Raw genomic sequence first — 25,335 nt, forward strand, 5'->3', positions numbered from 1 at the left:
TTAATAATCATCCATTATCTATATAAAGCAGTGCAATGTGGCCGTGAAAGAGTTAAAAAAATCCACGAGCAGTGCCACGAACAGAACCACATATAGTTAGTGCTGCTTCCTCCTTGTTTTGTTTTTTTACTATATCTAAAGTGCTCTTTTCAGAGTAAAAACTTATTAATATTATATGAATGTTGCTGAAATCCAGTGCTGGTATCAGCTGGTAATGGCATTTTGACCAGTCTCTCTGGTACCTTCGCCACTATTGAGCATAGTTCGCAACAAGCATAAGAGGAATTATTTTAAAAACAAAATTATAACTGTAAATAATTTCTGTAAACAGAAATGTAAACAACTGCAAAACGAGTCTGTGGTGGCCAGTGCTATCACGTTTGCTGTTGTGTGCTGGGGCAGCAGGCCGAGGGTAGCAGACACCAACAGAAACAGCAAACTCATTCGGAAGGCCAGTGATGTTGTGGGGATGGAACTGGACTCTCTCACGGTGGTGTCTGAAAAGAGGATGCTGTCTAAGTTGCATGCCATCTTGGTCAATGTCTCCCATCCACTACATAATGTACTGGGTGGGCACAGGAATACATCCAGCCAGAGACTCATTCCACCGAGATGCAACACAGAGCGTCATAGGAAGTCATTCCTGCCTGTGGCCATCAAACTTTACAACTCCTCCCTTGGAGGGTCAGACACCCTGAGCCAATAGGCTGGTCCTGGACTTATTTCATAATTTACTGGTATAATTTACATATTACTATTTAACTATTTATGGTTCTATTACTATTTATTATTTATGGTGCAACTGTAACGAAAACCAGTTTCCCCCGGGATCAATAAAATATGACGATAACTATGACTAATTTCAAAACTAAATATAACATTCAGTATAGTGCTCAACTTCATTTATATATCACTGAGTTTAAATAAGACCATAAGTCCATAAGATATAGGAGCAGAATTAGGCCATTTGGCCCATTGAGTCTGCTCCACCATTGCTGATTCATTTCCCTCTTAGCCACAATAACCCGCCTTCTCCTCCATCCCTTCATACCCTGACTAATCAAGAATCGATCAGCCTAATGACTTGCCCTCTACAATGCCTTGATCATAGAAGAAATATTAAAAGTTTTTTCATGCTTTGTGTAACTGAAACCAGATCTGTTTCAGTCAAACACAGTGCAAAGGTCTTCAGCACATATATATATATGTGTGCACCTAAGAGTTTTGCACAGTATTGTATATTATTCCATAAATGAACACAGGGGCAACTGTAACATGTGAGGAACTTCTGCAGAAATATGCACTGCTATACTGTTATGATGAGAACCAAGGGGATCCTTGCAGATACATAGTATTAAAAATTGCAAGTTTAAAAAAAATGAAATTGAATATATTAAAGAAATTACATAGTGAAAAATTTAATTGCATGTGCATTTTTAACTAATTCTTAAACCTTAGCTTTGAAGCATAAAGGAACTGTCAAGATCTTGATCCATAAAATACACTGATTTTAGGAAAGAGAATTAAATGTAGGAAGTAGAAGTGAAAATCTACTAATTAAATTACTGATTATATGGGAAAGATGGAGGTAGTCTTTCTCCCTCATGCCTTCTTTGGCTTTTTCCTTTCATTTTCTGGGGGAGAATTGAGTTACCATATTGCAGCATAGAAAAATTAAATGGCATTGTTCCAGCCACCAGAGGGTGCTCTGAACTGCTCTGGGAAATTACCTACAATCCATCCATTTGCAAGAGAATTGATTGCCCTGCAGAACAATGGTAAAGGATTGATAAATCAGTATATTAAATATTGTTCTTCCTCACAGGAAAATGACAGACTATATGACACTATACTGGCCACAATATATATTCAAATGGTCAGGCCTTGTGATAAAGACCAGAGAGCTGAATAGATTAACCAGGAATGCTTTTGAAAGGCTCAGTAACACCTTATCATTTGACACAGTAGAACTGTTTTTTTTTGCAATACGACTGCATGGAACAGTTTTGGCAACATTGTTAAGATGTAAGCTAATTTCAATCAATCAGGAGAAAATATAGTTAACACATAACATTTATCAAATCTTACACTACTTTGAAAAACTCACTGGTTTCTTCATTTGAGTAGCATTTACAACATGTAAATTACACCATCATCGTCATCATTATGTGCAGTATTGCATGAATGTAGGTGACCATGGTCTCATCACCATGATTGTTCTTGGGCAGATTTTTCTGCAGAAGTGGTTTGCCATTGTTATCTTTTGGGCAGTGTATTTACAAGATGGGTGACCCCAGCCATCATTAATGCTTTTCAGAGATTGTCTGTCTGGCATCAGTAGTCACATAACCAGAACTTGTGATATGCACCAGCTGCTCTCTTGGCTTCACATGACCCTAACTGGGGTGGGGGGGGGGGGTTAATAAGAGGAGATCTTATTGAAACCCATCGAATGTTGAACAGGCAAACAACAAGAATTCTGCAGATGCTGGAAATTCAAGCAACACACATCAAAGTTGCTGGTGAACGCAGCAGGCAAGGCAGCATCTCTAGGAAGAGGTACAGTCGACGGTTCAGGCCAAGACCTGAAAAGAAGGGTCTCCACCTGAAACGTCGACTGTACCTCTTCCTAGAGATGCTGCCTGGCCTGCTGCGTTCACCAGCAACTTTGATGTGTGCTGAATGCTGAACAGCCTTGATAGAGTAAATGTGGAGAGGATGTTTCCTATGATGGGGGAGTCCAAACCAGAGGACAGAGCCTCACAATAGAGGGATGACCATTTAGAATGGAGATGAAGAGGAACTCCTTTAGACAGTGACTGGTGAATCTGTGGAATTTATTGCCACAGGTGGCAGTTGAGGCAAATATACTTAAGGCAGAGGTTGCTAGTTTCTTGATCAGTCAGTGCATGAAGGGCCACAGGGAGAAGGCAGGAGTTTGGGCCTGAGAGGGACATAGATAAGCCATGATGAAATGGCGGAGGAGATTTACAAGGATGTTTTAGAAATGGAAAATTGCAGCAATGAGGTAAGTTTGTACAACTTAAAAAATGTTTTCTTTTGAGCAGAGCAGAGTGATTGAGGTACTTAAAACAATGGAGGGCCTTTATAAAGTAAATAGTGTTTCCCTAAGACAGGGGTTTCCAGTCTGGAATCCACGGACCCTTTGCTTAAAGGTGTTGGTCAATGGCATAAGAAAGGTTGGGAACACCTGTCCTAAAAGGAGGACAAAATACAGGGAATTATAGATTCAAAGTACAATAAAATTTCATTAATCCTGCATAAACAAGACTCTGGGGTACTGAACCAACAACTTTTCTGGACCACTGGATGCTATTCACTTTTTGACAGTATTACTGAGCAGGATTATACATTTCCCAGTGAAACTGGTAGTTTTACCGGGGGGGAGGGATCGTGAAATGGAATGAGTTAGGTTTCAAGGGAATTCTGGAAACAGAACCAGATGTGTTTCAAAGGAGCACGGAATACAAATCGAGCTGAGTTTTGAGGGAACACAGGGGAACAGAACCAGGTGAGATTCTAAGGAGTGCAGGTTACAAAACAGGGGCAGAAACAGGGGCCCCTAGGTGCGTAAGGGAGGACAGGAATCGGCGCTCCTGAGCTAGATGCCGAACCATCAGAATTTATGAATAGTTGGACAATGGATTCTTGAAGTTTTACTTGGAGTGCAAAGATTAGATGACCCTTTTTTCCTCATGAGGTGATAGCAGACTGAAACATTCTGTCTGAAATACTGTCAGAGGTCAAAATTCCCGTCACTTTTTAAAAGTTACTTGGATGTGTATTTGAAGATCAGTGACCTGCAGGGCTGCAGAGCTAGGACCGGGAGCTGACACCATGTGAAGAAGCCCAGCTTCAAATGACACAACAGGCCAAAATTATTCATGCGACATAAATTTACGACGGCTCTAAAATTCCTGCTGTCCTTCTTTTGAAATACCCCATAAAACCTATCTTCTATCGTCAATTGGTGGACCAGTTTGTCAAGCACCTCTGTACCATCCGCCGCAAGCTTGACTGCTTGGTTGCCAAACATTTTAATTCTGATTCCATTCCTGTTCTGACGTGTCAATCCATGGCCTCCTCTTGTGCCAAGATGAGGCCACCCTCAGGGTGGAGGAGCAACACCTTATATTCCGTCTGGATACTCTCCAACTTGATGGTATAAATATTGATTTCTCCTTCCCACTCCTTCCTTTATTCCCCACTCTGACCTTTTACTTTTTCACACCTGCCTATTACTTCCCCTGGGTCCCTTTCTCCTATGGTCCTCTCTCCTCTCCTATCAGATACTATCTTCTCCAGCCCCTGATCTTTCCCACTCACTTGGCTTCACCTATCACCTTCCAGCTAGCCTCTTATCCCACCCGCCCCCCCCCACATTTTATTCAGGCACCGTCCTCTTTCTTTTCCAGTCCTGAAGAAGGGTCTTGTCCCAAAACGTCGATTATTTACTCTTTTCTAAAGATGCTGCCTGACCTTTTGAATTCCTCCAGCATTTTGTGTGTTGATCTTCTTTCTCACAATCTTGCTGCTCTTTTTTCTCTTTGCTGTCTTGTATAATTTGTGTTTGGTGTGTCGTCTGTAACGATGTGCCCGTGATGCTACTACAAGCAAATGCTGAATTGTAGCTTCACCCCGTTGTGCTGCTGTACGTACCCACAGCGTAACAGGCATGGCCAGCCAGTCAGTACCCCACTGTACTTGTGCATCTGCCGATAAACCTGACTTGATCCCTTTTCCCTCTTCCCTCTTTTTGGACTCCTGTCTTAATATCTTTTCAGTAACTTATTTTTTGGTGCTTTGGGCCAGTTTTGCAATGCCAAAACCTGGAGTCCCCGGACCCCTCCATTAATAGTAGGGTTGCATGGCATAAAGGAGTTTGGGAACTCCAGCTCTAAATGGAAGCTGCTGTTATTACTTGATTTATTTACTTGGTGCACATAATAGGCCTGTAATTTCCTAGCAGGTTTAGCTGAGGATGCAGAACTGCACATGGGAGAGTTTTCACTAATGATGTAATCAGTACCACGGCTACATTTGTTCTTCCAGATGGGAAGCCTACACAGGGCTACCCCTAACAGCTAAACCTTCCCAGTGCTAACTTTATGCTGTGTTCTGCTCTCTCTGGTCCTTAGTTTCCAATATACAATTAATAATGTCACACTCCAATTATAGGCTACCTTGCTTTATTCAAACCTGACCTAGCTGTTAAAGGGTCAATATGAACTCTCTCCTGCCTACAGCAAATGCTGCAAAAGTTAAAATCAGCCCTGTGGTAATTCGATATGATTTTTAAAGGCTTTATATTTGGCAATGTCAAACTTACAATACTTTTCTCTTTGGGCATGAAGTGGGGCCAATGGGTTGATTACAGCTGAAGTGCCTGAAGATGTGGCATTTCAAAATATACAGCACTAATCAGTCGTACAAAACACATTTTTATTTTTTTTAAATACTGCTGTCAAGTATCTCAAAAATGATTTCTGGTTTGGCATACTTCAGGTTCCCATTATTATTCTGAACGGCATTGCATTAAGCAGCTTTCAGACTAGGTTTGCTGGCTGCTGTGATACCGCACTAAAATATTTAATCTTGTCAGCAGCCTGTAATGTCACTAAGTCTAATGTATTATCTGCATTATTGCTGATACGGAAATTAATATAAGTGAGAGCAAAATAGGTTTATGAAAGGAGTGGTTAGTTCTGACTACTACAAGAAGCTCTCAACATGTTCCCTTTTATGCTGAGTTTGTGTATGAAAATTTACCCAGTCTTTTGATTTTAAAAATAATAATCTGGCCTATTCCTTTGAGTTTCTGTCAAGATTCTTCAATGTGTTTTATTGTCACAAAATCTTCAGAAATGCACTGAGGCACAGTGTTTATAAATTGAAAGAGGTGGTAGTTTACTTATGAGGCAGAACACTTGACCTAGCGATGCAGTACTGTACAAACGTCTTAAATATATATATATACATTTGGATGCCGTGGTGGAGATATGCCTCAACCAAAAGAGGTGTGAGGTGCTCCTGCCCTCCGCCAGCCTGCAGCTCACCCTTGGGGAAGGTGTAGCACCTGCTTAGCCGCCCCCCCCCCCCACCCCTTTTAAGGTCACATGAAGCCATGGGAGCAGGTGGTGGATGGTCGTATAAGCAACTGGTGCATATCACAAGGCCTGATTATGTGAGCACTGACACCAGGCAGACAATCTCTGAAGAGTGTTGATAATGGCTGGGGTCTCCCATCTTGTAAAGACCTTGCCCAGAAGAAGGCAATGGCAAACCTCTTCTGTGGAAACATTTGCCAAGAACAGTTATGGTCGTGGGTCCATGATTGCCCATGTCGTACAACATGGCACATGATGATGATGACACATATCTATAACTAGGGTGCCTAAGACTTTTGCGTAGTACTGTAGTAATTTTATGTATTACACTGTACTGCTGCTGCAAAATAAAAACAAATTTCATGACAAGTGTGAGTGATGATAAACCTGATTCTAATTGGGTCTCCATTGTGGACTGAGAGTGGGAAGGGGGCAGGGAGAGGGGAATCATGGTTGGGAAAAGGGGAAGGGAGAGGCGAGGGAGCAGGAAGCACCAGAGAGACATTCTGTAATGATCAATAAACCAATTGTTTGGAATCAAGTGACCTTGGCTGGTGTCTCAGAATTAGGTGTGTCTGCACCCGCGCACCCCCCCCCCCCCACCAGCACTCCTTCTCTGCCACCTGTCCCTCACACCTTCTGCGGCGCGCCATCCTTGCCATTCCCAATATATTTTGCTCCCACCAGATTTAGAAACTCGGTCTCTGCTCCACGTTGACAAATACAGTACTGTGCAAAACTTTAGGTACCCTAGCTTTATACATATACACACACACACGCTTAAGAATTTGCCCAGTACTGTATATTGAATCTTCATGCTTCTGCTACACAGGGAATTTTACAGCCTGTGTTATTATTACAGAGCAGATAAGTTACACAGTTCTGTCCAATAAAACCACCATAAGTACACACAACTGAACAGAGAAGAGAATGCCCAGCATGTAGTTCCACTACAGTGTTATTTTTGCTCTAAGTTCTTTGATTACTAATAATGAGAACTAGTTTCGTTTGATTAAACAGATGATGACAAGCACTTCAGTTTGAGTAAAACATGAGCTATGGAGAAGCTCAGTGGGTCAGGCAGCATCTGTGGAAGGAAACGGGCGGCCGATGACTTGGATCAAAACCTTTCATCTGGACTGAAGAATGCTGGTAAGATAGCTAGAATAAAGAAGTGAGGAGGAGGGCTGTGGCAAGAGCTGATGGGTGTTATATGAGTTGAGGTGAGGGGGGCTGATTGGCAAATGGAGACAGATGAGGCAGGAATGAGTGGAAATTTTGACAGAGACTGGAAAGTGTTAGATAGAGGCAGTAAAGGGCTGAAGATGATGTAATCTGATAAGAATGGAACGCAAAGAGTGGAACTAAATACAGAATGAACATAGAAACATAGAAAACCTACAGCACAATATAGGCCCTTGGGCCCACAAAGCTGTGCCGAACATGTCCTTACCTTAGAAATTACCCAGGGTTACCCATAGCCCTCTATTTTTTTTAAAAGGGGACAGATGGGGAGGGAGTGGTTAGGTGATGGGCAAATGAGGAAGGAGAGAAAAACCTGGGTTGATGGGGAGTAATTTGGAAAGAAGGGTGTATGTGAGAGGACCGGGTAGATCAGAAGAAGAGAAAAATGGACAGAGGGAAAGCAGCGCGTATGACATATGAAGAGCTTTTGATGGCCCTTTGCCTGTACTCACTGGAATTCAGAATAATGAGGGATGACCTCACTGAAACCTACTGAATGTTGAAAGGTCTCAGTAGAGTGGATATGGAGAAGATGCTTCCAATGGTGGGGATGTCTAAGACCAGAGGACCCAGCCTAAGACTAGAGGGGCATCCTTTTAGAATGGAGATGAGGAGCAATTTCTTTAGCCAGAGAGTGATAAATCTGTGGAATCTGTTGCTGCAGGCAGCTGTGGAGGCCAAGTCATTGGGTATATTTAAGGTGGAGGTTGATAGATTCAAGAGGGGGCATAGCTTTAAGGTACTTGGAAATAGGTACAAGGCCAGAGGTAAGCTTTTCACGCAGTCAGTGGTGGGTACATGGAATGCACTGCCAGCGATGGTGGTAGAGGCAGATACAATAGGGACTTTTAAGAGACTCTTAGATAGGTACATGGAGATTAGAAAAATAGAGGACTACGTGGGAGGTAAATTCTAGGCAGTTTCAAGAGTAGGTTACACGGTCGGCACAACATTGTGGGCCGAAGGGCCTGTAATGTGCTGTAGATTTCTATGTTCTATATGCAAATCTATACATTCTCACTTTCAGAGTTTCCCTGTTGCACTCCTAGAATTTCTAGTTCAGGAATACGTGTTTAATTTCTACCACAGCTAGCAAAGAAATCAAGGTTGAAAGGGAATACATCAGGTAATACACAATGCACATCATGTGGCCTCATCTTAAGTGGGTAAATAAATGTGCATTCTGAATTAAGATGGCATTAGATGTTATTTTTGTTGGTGTGTTGTACTTTTAAGTTGCTCGAGCTTCAAAGATTAAATGTCAAGCTTCAGCCTGAATCTACATTGTGATGGAATGTGGGCAAGCTTTGAGGTGATGTGACTGCTTTGCGTGGGCAGCAATAATTGCAAGGAAGCAATGTGACATTCATATTTTTCTCCTCGACTTGGCTTAACATTTGCTGGCAAACTGCTTTCTCAGCACCTGCTCTTGCTTTTTTTTTTACTTTATGCATTTCCAGGGGCCTTTCCAGGGTGTATTGCAGGGTCGAGCAGGCAGCCGCATTCCGCCCGCACCCGCCGGGACCAAGAGCTGAACTGCTGTGCCTACCTTTCAGTTCCCACGCTTTGATTATTGAGAGAATTTGAGAGGTAATCCATCTTTCATGAAGATTTTACTGCCTCTCTGAGTAAAATCCACTGCTGAGCAGATAGAATGTCGGAAGCCAGTATGAAATCCACCTCGAGGTCCAAACAGGAAGCCGGAATGAGAATTCTCTGTGCAGCAATTATGAACACAATATTTCCCACAAACTTTCACTGAGGTGATGTAACAAGAGGCAGTGCTTATCTGTTTGGATGCCATCAAAATCACCATTTTGGGTGGCAAATATATAATATTCTACTCCTAGACAAGGCTTGTCTCACCAATGACTACAGTTCGTAAAATAAGATGCATTTAAGGTGCTGTCAACATTTTGGGTGGTGGGCTGGATATGTGGAGGTGTAAGGCACTCCTTCCCTCTGCTAACCTGCAGGTCACCCTTGGGCAAGGTGTAACACCTGCTTTGGCCCTGGATCAGGGTCACAAGAGGCCAAGGGAGCAGGTGGTGGATGGTCGTATGAGCGGCTGGTGCATATCACAAGTTCTGGTTCTACGATTACTGACACCAGGCAGACAAATCTCTGAAGGGTATTGATAATGACTTGGGTCACCCATCTTGAAAAGGTACTGCACAAAAAAAGGCAATGACAAACCACTTTTGTAGAAACATTTGCCAAGAGCAATCATAGTCATTGAAAGGACACAATCATACAATATGGCACATAATGAACAAATATTTACATATTGTAGAACCGTCTTAGTTTCAAGCAGTTATTTTTTATTAGTCAGTAAATCTGATCATGAAAAAGGGCACTAGATCACCAAGTATCAGTTTATAAATGAAACAAACTTTAGTGTTGACTACTATTATAGATTGTCTTCCTAAATCAAGTTGCTGTTCACTGGCACTGGGGCATCATCCCATAATGTAAGACTATAAAATATAGGAGCAGAATTAGGCCATTTGGCCCATCAGGTCTTCTCTGCCATTTCATCATGGCTGATCCATTCTCCTCTCAGCCCCAATTTCCTCTCTTCTCCCCGTAACCTTTCATGCCCCGACTAATCAAGAATCTATCAACCTGGCAATCTCTGCCTTAAATGTATCCAATGACTTACCTCTGTTCCTATGGTTTCACATCGAACTAAAACTAATGATCAGGCATAAACAATAGCACCATTAATAAAACGATTTAAAATGTTAAGTGACTTTTTTCTCTTGCTATTTAGATAACACTGACAGCATTAAATCTTCAAGAAAATACCAAGATGTTCATTTCCTTTCAAGCCAAAGGACATTATGTTTACGATTGATATTAGAATTAAGCCATTTGAACCATTCCTCATAGCTTCCAGCTCTTGCTGATATGTACATTTATGTAGAGGCTTTTGTATAATCATACAGCTTCATAAAAAGAAGTTGTCATTGTAGTGATGTCAGATGCCATCCCAGAGGAATCTTTGTTGCCAAGTGACTGTGAAGGCTGATGGGTTACAGATTCCAAAGGGACAACTTATAGTCGTTTGGTTACTTGACCGATGTTCAGAGATTGTTTACTCTGTAATTTGGCTGTAAATATTAAACCCACACCAGATTCACTCAGAGATAAAGCCCTGAGATATTGGTGTGTGCTATAAAATGTTAGTTCACAACATCAGCGAGGATACTGAAATAATTACCATTTGAAATAATCTTTATGTAAACCCTATAAAATGATACTCTATAACCTTGACAAAAGAAACAATATTATTTTGCTAAATAGGTTCACTGTTCAATTATTGCCATGATGAGATAAAAGACAAAGGTTTGTGGAAAATGGTATAAGTGAAAATATTTTGCTATATCCCTGAGGCACTCTAGTAAGCAAAAAATTGGAGTCTTGCCAGAAGCTGAAATTATTGAAGAATATAGGGCAGTCGGGGTTAGCACAATGCTTTACAGTACCAGTGACCGAGGTTCAATTCCCGTCACTGTCTGTAAGGAGATTGTACCTTCTCCTCGTGACTGTGTGGGCTTCCTCTGGGTGTTCTGGTTTCCTCCCACAGTCTAAAGATGTACTGATTGGTAGGTTAATCGGTCAACACACACAAAATGCTGGAGGAACTTAGCAGGCCAGGCAGCATCTATGGAGAAGTATATAGTTGACACTTCAGGCTGAGACCCTTCACCAGGACTGGAGAAAAAATAAACGAGAGGTCAGAGTTAGAAGGTGAGACATCCTGTGATTAGGCCAGGGTTAAATCGGGGAAAGCTGGTCGGTGCGGCTCGAAGGGCCAAAAGGGCCTACTCCGCATTGTATCTCAAACAACAAGTAATATATAGACTTTGATAGTCACTCAGCATAGGAATCCCCTCAGTTTAGGTGATCAAATTAACCCCAGTCCTTTCCTCTCTCTCACAGCTCTGCAATGTGTTCCTTTCAAGTATATAATCAGTTCCTCCTTGAAAGTTGTTGCTGAATCTGATTAACACAGTGAAGATTATAGCTGACATGGGAATGTTCTCAAAGGCCAAGCGGGAACTCATTGCTTGGAGAGAAAAGTACCACACCCTCCCTTCACCACAATCTCCAAACCATTGCCTCTCCTCTACCTTAGCACAATCTCCACCGCCCCCATCAATGAAACTTCCTTCTGTTTTCCAGAATCAAGTTTAGTATCACTGGCATCTTGGCATCTGTTGTGAGATTTGTTGTTCTGTGGCAGCAGTACATTGCAATACATAGTAATAAAAAACTACAAGTTACAATAAGATATATATATACACACACACAATTAAATTGAATAGGTCGTGCAAAAAGGGAACAATAAAAAAGAAAAAGATAGTCAGGTAGTGTGCATGAATTCATTGTTCATTCGGAAATCTGATGGTGCAGGGAAACAAGCAGAGAGATTTGAGGAGAGTCATGACAGAAGATTTGATAGCTAAATTATGAGGGGTATAGATCGGGTAAGTGCAAGTAGGCTTTCTCTGTTGAGGTTGGGTGACACTACAACTAGAGGTTATGGGCTAATAATGAAATGTTTAAGGGGAACATGAGGGGAACTTCTTCACTCAGAGGGTGGTGAGAGTGTGGAATGAGCTGCCAGTGCCAGTGGTGGCTATGAGGTCGATTTCAAGACTTAAGAGAAATTTGAATAGGTACATGGATGGGAGGGCTATGGTCTGGGGGGCGGTCAATGGGACTAGGCTGATTAATGGTTCAGCGTGGACCAGATGGGCCGAAGCTGCTGCTTCTGTGTTGTAGTGGTCTATAATTCTATGACTCTATGACTCTAAGCTGTTCCTAAAATATTGAGTGTGTGTCTTCAGGCTCCTGTACCTCCCTCTTCATGGTAGGAATGGGAAGAAGGTCTGTTCTGGATGGTCCTTATGATGGATGTCACGTTTTTGATGCATCGCTGTTTGAAGATGTCCTCGATGCTGGGGAGCCTAGTGCCCATGATGGGGCTGGCGAAGCTTACAATTTTCTGCAGCTCTTTCCAGTCCTCTATCATGGCCCCATCATACCAGACGGTGAAGCTACCAATTAGAATGCTCTCCATTGTACATCTATAGAAATTTGCAAGAGCCTTTGGTGACATACTAATTCTCCTCAAACTCCTAATGAAATATAGCTGCTGTCTTGCCTTCTTTGTAACGGCAGCCGTGTGTTGGGCTCAGGACAGACCTTCAAAGATGTTGACACCCAGCATCTTGAAACTGCTCACCCTTTCCGCTTCTGATCCCGCAGTGAGAACTGGTGAGTGCTCCTTCGACTTCCCCTTCATGAAGCTCACAATCAATTCCTCGGTCTCACTGATGTTGACACCTATCAACCAGCTGATCTATTTCACTCCTGTGGCCTCCTCGTTCCTGTCTGAAATTCTGCCAACAATGTAACAATGGCAGATTTATAGGTGGATTCTGAGCTGTGCGTGGTTCAGCAAGGACGTAGTGCTAAGGCTGTATTAGGCCTCGCTCGGAGTATTGTGAGTAGTTTTGGGCCCCTTATTTCAGAAAGGATGTGCTGACATTGGAGAGGGTTCAGAAAAGAATCACAAAAATGACTCCGGGAATGAAAGTATCCTATAAGCAGACATTGAAGGCTCTGGGCCTGTACCCACTGGAATTTAGAAACATAGAAACATAGAAAACCTTCTCAGCTTCCTTCCTAACTCCCTGTAGTCTGTTTTCAGGACCTCCTCGCTTTTCCTACCTGTGTCGTTGGTACCAATATGTACCACAACATCTGGCTGCTCACTTTCCCACTTCAGAATATCGTGGACGTGATCAGAAACATCCTGGACCCTGGCACCTGGGAGGCAAACTACCCTCCGTGTTTCTTTCCTGCATCCACAGAATCACCTGTCTGACCCCTGAACTATAGAGTCCCCTATCACTGCTTCCATCTTCTTCCTTTCCCTACCTTTCTGAGCCACAGGGCCAGGCTCTGTGCCAGAGGCGCGGCCACTGTTGCTTCCCCCAGGTCGGCCATCCCCCACCCCCCACCCCCCAACAGTACTAAAGCAGGAGTACTTATTGTTAAGGGGAACAGCTACAGGGGAACTCTCTAGTATCTGCCTCTTGCCCTTCCCTTTCCTGACTGTTACCCACTTATATGTCTCCTGAGGCCCTGGTGTGACTACTTGCCTATAGCTCCTCTCTATTGCCTCCTCACTTTCCCTGATCAGATAAAGGTCATCGAATTTAGAAGAATGAGGGGGGAAGAATTGAAATCTATTGAATATTGAAAGGCCTCATTAGAGTAGACATGGAGAGGATGAGTCCTTTGGTCAGGGAGTCTAGGACCAGAGGACACAGCCTCAAAACAGAGTGATGTCCATTTAGAACAGATAACGAGGAGAAATTTCCTCAGCCAGTGGCTGATAATTCTATGGGATTCGTTGCCACAGATGACTGTGCACTTAATGTGGAGGCTGATAGGTTCTTGGTTAGTCAGGACATAAACGGCTATGGGGAGAAGATAAGTGAATGGGGTTGAGGGGGAAATGGATCAGCCATGATGAAATGGTGGAACAGACTCGATGGGCCGAATAGCCTAACTCTGCTCCTATATCTTATGGTCTACACGGTTGTGAGTGTAGAGAGAGTAGAGCAGTGGGCTAAGCACACACATCTGAGGTGCGCTACTACTGATTGTCAGTGAGGAGGAGATAGTATTTCTGATTCCTTCCAGATGATTAAGAACTGGAACTGGTGCAGGCGGTGGAAGAAGATGAGGGAAGGAGTGAAGAAGAAGACACGCAGTCACTTTAACTCCGCCAGCCATCTGTTTGGATACTGACAATGATAATATTTAGACCTGTGGACCTAACACGTTGAGACAACAGGAATGTGTGGCTTCCAACCAGCTCTGAACTTGACACCAGTTCTGGCGTGCAGGATGGGACTCCTCCAGAGCAACCCTTGTTTCTGAAAGTCACCAGTCTGCTTTTTACACCTCTTGTGGCAGAGTGGTTTAAATAGTATGCAAGACACCCATGCCTCTGTGGACTGAGTATCTATATCAGGAGCCATGCAGTCAGCTGATAGCACTTGTCATATTGGCTCAAATGCTGTTTGAGTTGGCTGCTTTCAAATAAAGTCATCATGATTGTTGCCAGGATACTGGGGATTGACCTGCATGATGCACTGCAGATGGTTGCACGCTAACTGGATGTTGAGGGACAGGCGGGGCTCACCAAGTGACAGGCTTGCAGTCAATGTCACCTTGCACCATGGGAAAACCTGTAATCTTGGCAAAACCCCGTGCTTACTTCATCTGCTGTTCTCTGCTGAAAGAGATTAAAATGTCATTGTTTTCCTTTGATCAGCAAACAGAGATAACCTCACTAATAAGACATAAGAGCATAGTTAGGCCATTCAGCCCATCAGTTCTGCTCCACCATTCCATCATGGCTGATCCTGGATCCCACTCAATCCCATACACCTGCCTTCTAGCCATATCCTGTGATGCCCTGACTGATCACGAAACAATCAACATCCACCTTAAATATACCCATGGACTTGGCCTCCACCTTGGCAGTCGGTGGCAGAACGTGCGACAGATTCACTACTCTCTGGCTAAAAAAATTCCTCCTTACCTGTATTCTAAAAATCGCCCCTCAATTTTCAGGTTGTTCCCTCTAGTTCTTGATACCCCCACCTTAGAAAATATCCTCTCCATATTCACCCTATCTAGTCCTTTCAACATCTGGCAGGTTTCAATTAGATTCCCCTGCATTCTTCTAAATTCCAGTGAGTATAGGCCCAAAGCTGCCAAATGCTCCTCATATGTTAACCTCTTCATTCCTGGAATGATCCTCATGAACCTCCTCTGGACTCTCTCCAATTACAATACATTCTTTCTAAGATATGGGGCTCAAAACTGTTGACAATACTCCAAGGGCGGCCTGACTAGTTTCTTTTAAAGGCTCAGTTTTTCCTCCTTGCTTTTATACTCTATTCCCCTTGAAATAGAAAGGGGAATATGCTACAGTGAACAGCAAGCTATTGCTAATTGTTCCAGTTCAAACTTGGAAGGATGCAACACATGACAGCCATGAGCATCAACCTTCCTCTGAGGTTTCTCATGTGGAGTTTACGCTTGCATTTCATTCACTGTTCCTCCTGAGATCCTTCCAATCTCTTCACACTCCTTCTCTTTATCTGTAACTAGTCTTACACCTGTTTATCTGTAACTAGTCTTACATTGGAAGGCCAAATAATGCAACCACTTCTGGATGCAATTTACCGTACAGAGTTTTGAAATCACTTCAATGTTCATCATTATCTATCCCCTCACTTCCCTTCATAGATCATGGAGTCTTACAGCATGGAAAGAGGCCACTCGGCCCAACTCGTCCATGCTAGCTGGGTTGCCCAGTAAGATAGTCCCATTGGACTATGTTTGGCCCACAGACCTCTAAACCTCTCCTATCCATGCATTTATCTAGATGGTTTTTAAACATTGGTAATGTGCCTGCCTCAACCAATATTTCTTGCAGTTCATTCCAAATATGCACCACTCTTTGCATGAAGAAGCTGATTTTAAATCCCTTCTTCTGTTCCTAAACCTATGTCTTCTTGATGTCAGCACTTCTTCCTTGTCCATGCCCATCATGATCATATACACAGTGCCTATAAAAAGTATTCATCCCCCCGCCCCACAGTGGATTTAATTTGGCTTTTTTGACACTGATCAACAGAAAAAGACTCTTCTGTGTCAAAGTGAAAATGGATCTCTACAAAGTGATCTAAATTAATCAGAAACATAAAACACAATATAATTGATTGCATAAGTATTCACTCCCTTCAAATCAGTATTTAGTAGACACACCTTTGGCTGCAATTACAGCCTTGAGTCTGTGTCGATAGGTCTCTATCAGCTTTGAAAATCTGGACACTGCAATTTTTCCTCATTCTTCTTTACAAAACTGCTCAAGTGCTGTCAGATTGCACTGAGATTGTGAGTGAACAGCCCTTTTCAAATCCAGCCACAATTTCAAACTTGGATTGAGGTCTGGACTCTGATTTGGCCACTCCAGAACATTAACCTTGTTGCTTTTAAGTCATTCCTATCTAGCTTTGACTTTATGTTTGGGGTCACTGTTTTGCTGGAAAATAAATCTTCTCCCAAGTTGCAGTTCTCTTGCAGACAGCATCAGGTATTCCTCTAGGCTTTCAGTGTATTTGGCTGCATTAATTTACCCTCTAGCTTCACAAGCCTCCCAGGGCCCGCAGCAGTGAAGCAGCCACCACCATGCTACAGTAGGGATGGTGTGTTTTTGATGGTGTGTGTTGTTTGGCTTACGCCAAGCATAGCGTTTAGTGTGATGGCCAAAAAGCTCGATGTTGGTTTCATCAGACATAAAACCTTCTTCCAGCTGAATTCAGATTCTCCCATGTCTTCTGGCAAATTCCATCTGAGATTTCTTATTTTTTTTTGAGCGCGAACACAGTCCCCCACCACCACAAATTTTGCAGTTGAGTATCCTGCATTTGGGGATATCACAGGCGTCAGCACACCCGAAGTGAAATGGGATAGCCTTGTCCTGGGAGAACCGCCTTAATGATCACGGTCTCTCCCCTGCCAGGTAAGTATCTTCAGCTGAGATTTCATGTGAGTTTTTTTTCAACAGTGGATTTCTCTTTGCTACTGTCCCATAAAGCCGCGACTGGTGAAGCACCCGGGCAACAGTTGTATGCACAATCTCTCCCATCTCAGCCACTGAAGCTTGTAACTCCTCCAAAGTTGTCATAGGTCTCTTGGTGGCCTCCCTCACTAGTCCCCTGCTTGCACAGTCACTCAGGTCTTGAGGACAACCTACTCAATGCTGATTTACAGCTATGCCATATTCTTTCCATTTCTTGATGATTGATATAACTGTACTCCAAGGGATATTCAGTGACTGGCTTTCAATAACCTTTTCTGGAGTTGCTTGGAGTGTTTTTTTGTCTTCATTGTGGAGGAAACTGACTCACCAGCATTTGGACCTCCCAGATTCAGGTGCATTTTTACTACAATCAATTGAAACACCTTGACCGCATGCAGATCTCCAAAACATATTCTTTTAGCTAATTGTGTGACTTCTAAAACCAATTAGATGCACTAGTGATGATTTTCTGTGTCTTTGGCATGAAAGGATCTTTTACTGTTGTCAAAAAAGCCAAATTAAATCCACTGTGATTCAATGTTGTAAAACAATAAAACATGAAAAATTTCACGGGGATGGGTGAATACTTTTTATAGGCATTGTATCTTGACAAGGCCATTTCTTAATCTCCCATGTTCCAGGGAATAAAGTCCTAACCTACGCATTCTCTACATATAATTCAGGTTCCATCCTGATAACTCTTTTCTGCACTCTTTCTACTTTGATAACATCTCTCCTACAATGGGATGATCAAAATTGCACACAACACTACAAGTGCAGTCTCACCAATGTCTTGCATAAATGCAACTTAACTTCCCATCTCTGTACTCAATGTGCTGATGGTAAAGTCATCTTGCCAAATGCCACCTTCGTTGCCAGATATGATATAGTACCAACAGAGTTAACGTATCAGTTTGAAGATGCTTTATCAAATTGGCTAATCTCTATTGGTATTTTTCCGAAAGGCCCTCAATCTAAGTCATTTTTTTTCCACAGATGCTGCCTGACTGTAATACATTGAGATAGGGTGGGTAATGTAGCAGGATCCTCTTGTGAGTCAGTATGTGTGGAAGTCAGGAACAGGAAGGGAGCAGTTACTCTATTGGGAGTATTCTATAGGCCTCCTGGTAGCAGCAGAGATACGGAGGAGCAGATTGGGAGGCAGATTTTGGAAAGGTGCAAAAATAACAGGGTTGTTATCATGGGTGACTTTAACTTCCCTAATATTGAATGGCACCTGATTCATTCCAAGGGTTTAGATGGGGCAGAGTTTGTTAAGTGTGTCTAGGATGGATTCCTGTCACAGTATGTTGACAGGCCGACTAGGGGGAATGCCATACTAGATCTGGGTCAGGTTACAGATCTCTCAGTGGATGAGCATCTGGGGGACAGTGACCACTGCTCCCTGGCCTTTAACATTATCATGGAAAAGGATAGAATCAGGGATGACAGGAAAATTTTTAACTGGGGAAGGGCAAATTATGAGGCTATAAGGCTAGAACTTGCGGGTGTAAATTGGGATGAAGTTTTTGCAGGGAAATGTACTATGGACATGTGGTCGATGTTTAGGGATCTCTTGCAGGATGTTAGGGATAAATTTGTCCCGGTGAGGAAGATAAAGAATGGTAGGGTGAAGGAACCTGGGTGACAAGTGAGGTGGAGAATCTAGTCAGGTGGAAGAAGGCAGCATACATGAGGTTTAGGAAGCAAGGATCAGATGAGTCTATTGAGGAATATAGGGTAGCAAGAAAGGAGCTTAAGAAGGGGTTGAGAAGAGCAAAAAGGGGGCATGAGAAGGCCTTGGCAAGCAGGGTAAAGGAAAACCCCAAAGCATTCTTCAATTATGTGAAGAACAAAAGGGTGACAGGAGTGAAGATAGGACCAATTAGAGATAAAGGTGGGAAGATGTGCCTAGAGGCAGTGGAAGTGAGCGAGGTCCTCAATGAATACTTCTCTTCGGTATTTACCAATGAGAGGGAACTTGATGATGGTGAGGACAATATGAGTGAGGTTGATGTTCTGGAGCATGTTGATATTAAGGGAGAGGAGGTGTTGGAGTTGTTAAAATACATTAGGATGGATAAGTCCCAGCGGCCTGATGGAATATTCCCTAGGCTGCTCCATGAGCCGAGGGAAGAGAGATGGCTGAGCCTCTGGCTAGGATCTTTATGTCCTCGTTTTCCACGGGAATGGTACCGGAGGATTGGAGGGAGGCGAATGTTGTCCCCTTGTTCAAAAAAAGTAGTAGGGATAGTCCAGGTAATTATAGACCAGTGAGCCTTATATCTGTGGTGGGAAAGCTGTTGGAAAAGATTCTTAGAGGTAGGATCTATAGGCATTTAGAGAATCATGGTCTGATCAGGGACAGTCAGCATGGCTTTGTGAAGGGCAGATCGTGTCTAACAAGCCTGATAGAATTCTTTGAGGAGGTGACCAGGCATATAGATGAGGGAAGTGCAGTGAATGTGATCTACTTTGATTTTAGTAAGGTATTTGACAAGGTTCCACATGGTAGGCTTATTCAGAAAGTCAGAAGGCATGGGATCCAGGGAAGTTTGGCCAGGTGGATTCAGAATTGGCTTGCCTGCAGAAGGCAGAGGGCAGAGGGTCGTGGTGGAGGGAGTACATTCAGATTGGAGAGTTGTGACTAGTGGTGTCCCACAAGGATCTGTTCTGGGACCTCTACTTCTCGTGATTTTTATTAACGACCTGGATGTGGGGGTAGAGGGGTGGGTTGGCAAGATTGCAGACGACACAAAAGTTGGTGGTGTTGTGAATAGTGTAGAGGATTGTCACAGATTGCAGAGAGACATTGATAAGATGCAGAAGTGGGCTGAGAAGTGGCAGATGGAGTTCAACCCGGAGAAGTGTGAGGTGGTACACTTTGGAAGGACAAACTCCAAGGCAGAGTACAAAGTAAATGGCAGGATACTTGGAAGTGTGGAGGAGCAGAGGGATCTCGGGGTACATGTCTACAGGTCCCTGAAAGTTGCCTCACAGGTAGATAGGTTAGTTAAGAAAGCTTATGGAAGGTTAGCTTTTATAAGTCGAGGGATAGAGTTTAAGAGTCGTGATGTAATGATGCAGCTCTATAAAACTCTGGTTAGGCCACACTTGGAGTATTGTGTCCAGTTCTGGTCGCCTCACTATAGGAAGGATGTGGAAGCATTGGAAAGGGTACAGTGGAGATTTACCAGGATGCTGCCTGGTTTAGAGAGTATGCATTATAATCAGAGATTAAGGGAGCTAGGGCTTTACTCTCTGGAGAGAAGGAGGATGAGAGGAGACATGATAAATGTATACAAGATATTAAGAGGAATAGATCGAGTGAATAGCCAGCGCCTCTTCCCTCGGGCACCATTGCTCAATACAAGAGGACATGGTTTTAAGGTAAGGGGTGGGAAGTTCAAGGGGGTTATTAGAGGAAGGTTTTTGGCTCAGAGAGTGGTTGGTGCGTGGAATGCACTGCCTGAGTCAGTGGCAGAGGCAGATACACTGGTGAAATTTAAGAGACTACTAGACAGGTATATGGAGGAATTTAAGGTGGGGGGGGGTAATATGGGAGGCAGGGTTTAAGGGTCGGCACAACATTGTGGGCCGAAGGGCCTGTACTGTGTTGTACTGTTGTATGCTCTATGCTGCTGCTGAGGAAGTATAGGTCAATGGTCAACTATGAGGTAATAGAGAACAGGATGAGCTCAAAAATTACAAGAGTTCACAAATATTTACATTATACATGACATCCTGAAGAGGAAACAAAATCATTTTAACCCAGATGTGTCTCCCACCATGTATGTAAAGAAGATGATGTGGCAATGTACTTTACTTGACTAAGTGCGTCCTCTGCTCAAGAGATTCTGTTGATGATGGAAATCTTGAGAAACACAAAATACATGAGGAACTCTGCAGGTCAAGCAGAGGGAAATAATAGTTGAAGTTTCAGGCTGAGACCTTTTATCAAGACTTCCTGAGTCATGATGAAGTGTCTCGATCTTGAAATGTCAACTGTTCATGTCCTTCCATAGATGCTGCCTGACCTACTGAGTGCATCATTAGACTTTGTGGGAATTTACTAGAGTAGGATTTCCCAACCTTTATTCTGCCATGACCCTTACCACCAACTGAGAGGTCCATGGTCCCCATGTTTGGAACCCCTGTGAGAGTTCCAAGGGTTAGGATCTACCAATATTTGCAGTCAGTGTCTGATGAGGAGGAGCCAGCATAGCTTTGTGTGTGGGAAGGCAAGTTTGTCAAATCTTTTAGAGTTTTATGAAGAGGTAACCAAAAAGGTAGATGAAGTTAGAGCTGTGGATGTTGCTTATTCGGACTTTATCAAGATCTTCAAAAAGATCTTGTATACCTGAAGGGCTTGGTCCCATGAATCCCAGGGGAACTAGTTAGTTGCATTCAAAAATTGCTGACGGGTAGGAAGCAGAAGGAGGTGATTGGCAGCTGTTCTCAGAATGAAAACCATGGACTAACGGTGTCCCATAGGAGGTCTGTGTTGAGATATTTGTCATTCATTGTTTATATAAAGATTTATGCTAATCGATTTAGATGTGGGAAAATGGAGGAGATCAAGTGGAACATAAGTACTAACAAAGTTAGAACAAACAGCCTGTTTTTGTACATCGTATTTTATGTAATCCTATGGAATTGCAACTGTAGGAAGCATGAGCTGTTGATGAGTCAAGACTGTCTGAAGTGGGAGCACAGCAGTTCTAAAGGAATTGCAAGCACACGTATTGAAGGATGTCTATACTTAGCTTCTGGAGATTATTATTCAAATGAAATCAGTAGCCAGGGGTTATATGCATTGGTCTGGAATTCATCCATATATTAAACAGCTATGAATATATTATCTTAATATCCTTTTTCCTCTCTTACCTTATCTCTTTACCCACCCACTGCCTCCCTCTGGTGCTCCTATCCCCTTTACTTTCTTCCATGGCCTTCAGTCTTCTTTTATCAGACTCCCTATTGTTCAGCCCTGTATCTCGTTCAGCAATCAACTTTGCAGCTCTTTACTTCATCACTTCCCCTTCAGGTTTCACCTATAACCTTCTGTTTCTCTCTTCCCTCTGCCCCCCCCACCATTTAAATCTACTCCTCAGCTTCTTTCTCCAGTCCTGCCGAAGGGCCTCAGCCCGAAACGTTGACTGTTTACTTTCTTCCATAGATGCTGCCTGGCCTGCTGAGTTCCTCCAGCATTTTGTTTGTGTTGTTTCTATGAAATCTCGATTGGTGTTTGGACTGTAGACTACCTTTCCAATTTTTTTGGCTTCTCTGGTTGAAGTGTGGAGGTGGCCTTTTGTTCCATCCAGGTGCATGCTGAAGGCACTTGGTGTGGACACCTCGGAGTTGACAGCCTTACTTATGAAAAAGAGCCAGAATCAGAATCAGGTTTAATATCACTGGCATGTGCTGTGAAATTCATTGTCTTGGTGGCAGCCGGGCAATGTAATACATGATAATAGAAAAAACGTTAAATACAGTAAATATATGTTGGTGTTAAATAGTTAAATTAAATAAGTAATGCAAAAAAGAAAAAAAATTAAAAGGTAGTGAGGTACTACTTGGGTTCAATGTCCATTCAGAAATCAGATGGCAGAGGGGAAGAAGCTGTTCCTGAAATGTTGAGTGTGTGCCTTCAGGCACCTGTAGATCACATTGGTTAAAAGGTGTGGTAGATTGATTGAATGTATATTTGATAACTGTATTTATAGTCACATTTAAATTAGAGTATAATTGCATGCACGTAAATTATGTATTGAGGGTATAATTGAATATATGCAGATAATTAGTGATGCATACTTTTAAGAGGAGTTAAGTGAGTGTGAGTGTTCATTTAAGAAGTGCGTATACCATGTGATATGACTTTTGACTCACTGTTATACCAGCTGCTGCTATTAGTTAATGGTGACTTCCTTTTGTTGGTGATTCTACCTTCACCACTTGCTTCAGTAAACAGCTGATAAACATTGCACATGTACAGTGATGCAGATTAAAGTCAATTGCTGATAGTAACAATTTACCTAGCATCTAACCTGTGAAACTTTGTGCCCAGATAATGAGAGTGTTGAATATTCCGTACAATACCTAGCTGTTGTACCATAACTTTAGGAAGTGAGTGGGAATAAAAGGATCCTTTTCTGGATGGCTGCCAGTGACTAATGGTGTTTCACAAGGGTTGGCGTTGGGACTGCTTTTTTTGCTGTATATAAATGATTTAGATGTTGGAATAAGTGGTTTTGTTGCTAAATTTGCAGATGATATGAAGATTGGTGGAGGGGCAGGTAGTGTTGAGGAAACAGGAAGGCTGCAGAAGGATTTAGACAGATTAGGAGAATGTGCTAGAGAGTGACAAATGAAATACAATGTTGGAAAATGCATGGTTATGCACTTTGATAGCAGAAATAAAAGTGCAGACCATTTTCTAAATGGGAATAAAATCCAAAAATCTGAGAGGCAAAGGGACTTGGGAGTCCCTGTGCAGGTCACCCTAAAGGTTAACTTGCAGATAGTCAGTGGTGAGGAAGGCAATTGCAATGTTAGCATTCATTTCAAGAGGTTTAGCGTACAAGAGCAGGAATGTGATGCTGAGGCTTTATAAAGCACTGGCGAGGCCTCACCTTGAGTATTGTGAACAGTTTTGGGCTTCTTATCTACGAAAAGATGTGCTGGCATTGGAGAGGGTTCAGAGGAGCTTCACAAGGACGATTCTGGGAATGAAAGGGTTGTCACCTGAGGAATATTTGGTGGCTCTTGGCCTGTACTCGCTGGAATTTAGAAGATTGGGGGGGGGGGGGGCGGTTCTTATTGAAACCTTTTGAATGTCGAAAGGCCTAGACAGAGTAGATGTGGAAAGGATGCTTCCCATGGTGGGGGAGTCTAGGACAAGAGGGCACAGCCTCAGGATAGAGGGGCATCCATTTAAAATAGAGATGCGGAGAAATTTCTTAGCCAGAGGGTGGTGAATTTGTGGAATTTGCTATCACAGGCATCTGTGGAGGCCAGGTTGTTAGATGTATTTAAGGCAGAGATTGATAGGTTCTTGATTGGACATGGCATCAAAGGTTATGGGGAGACTGCAAAGGAATGGGGTTGAAGAGGGGGGAATAAAGGATCAGCCTTGATTGAATGGCAGAGCAGACTCGATGGGTCAAATGGCCTAATTCCACTTCTATGTCTAATGGTCTCTTTAAACATAGGTCCCAGTATTCAAGTACTAAACCGTTCCCTTTAAAGGAACCATTTCCTGAAGAGTCAGAATGTGATTCTCATGCCCTTTACAGGGCTCAACACATCATACGATTTCAGCAATGAAGAATGGGTTTTTCATTAACATTAAATTGATGGAGACAGCCGTCAGAAGCACAGAGGAACATCTGGAGAAACTTCTGAAATGCCCGATTCGCTGCCGCTGCTACTGTGCGATCGAGAATCTCCGGAGGGAAGTCCCCAAATCCTTGGCTTTGCCTGCTGCTGGCGGCCAGGGCTGGGGTCAAAGCACTTGGCAGAGATGGTGCTCAGTGCTCGGTGTCGGAGGGCTGGTCGGAGGCTCAAAGTTTTCAGACGACTCAGAGTCGGACTGTGGTCGGGCATGGCAGGGAGGGTTTTCTTCCTTCTTCCATCTGCCTGAGATATGGGACTTTCGAAAGACTTTGAACTTTTTTTTACCGTGCCCATGGCCTGCTCTTCACCGAGTTACGGTATTGCTTGCACTGTTGTAACTATGTGTTATAATTATGTGGTTTTTGTCAGTTTTTCAGTCTTGGTCTGTCCTGTGTTTCTGTGATATCACACTGGTGGAATATTGTATCATTTCTTAATGCATGCATTACCAAATGACAATAAAAGAGGGCTGCGTGTCCTCATAATCTAATAATCTAAATTGCCTATTAAAATGAAGCTTGTCACATTCTATATGTCAGTAATTAATACTGGAGGTTAACCAAATTGGAAATTACACCAATCGAGATATTTTCCTTGTGCTGAACTGACTACCTGCAAAATTGCCAAATAACCAAGTCAGTACTCAGATTGCAGAAGTACCCTGTTGATCAGAAATTCTATGATAGTCGATTTAAACATAAATACAATAATTAAAAATAAACACTTATTCTGGGCCACTCATTTTTGTAACCAATTATACCACACTAAATTTCAGTGAAAAATTATCTCCAAAATATTTTTAAGGAGACTTATAATTAAAAAAAAACTAAAATGTAATCTAAACTGTATGATAAACACAAGTTTCCTCAGATGCTGGAAATTTGG

The 25,335-nt window shown here is 42.8% G+C and overlaps 1 protein-coding gene and 1 non-coding gene across 2 annotated transcripts in view; both read right to left on the reverse strand.

The window, feature by feature from the left end:
- The window catches only part of LOC140198771 (voltage-gated inwardly rectifying potassium channel KCNH7-like), a 581,620-nt gene that overhangs the window by 284,003 nt on the left and 272,282 nt on the right, over window positions 1–25,335 (reverse strand). The gene's annotated exons all lie outside the window — the stretch shown is intronic.
- On the reverse strand, window positions 16,844–17,003 carry LOC140199918 (U1 spliceosomal RNA). The gene has a single exon (XR_011886531.1). It is a non-coding gene; the product is annotated as a U1 spliceosomal RNA (small nuclear RNA).

This window comes from Mobula birostris, chromosome 6 (assembly GCF_030028105.1).
Source record: "Mobula birostris isolate sMobBir1 chromosome 6, sMobBir1.hap1, whole genome shotgun sequence".
Lineage (NCBI taxonomy): Eukaryota > Metazoa > Chordata > Chondrichthyes > Myliobatiformes > Myliobatidae > Mobula > Mobula birostris.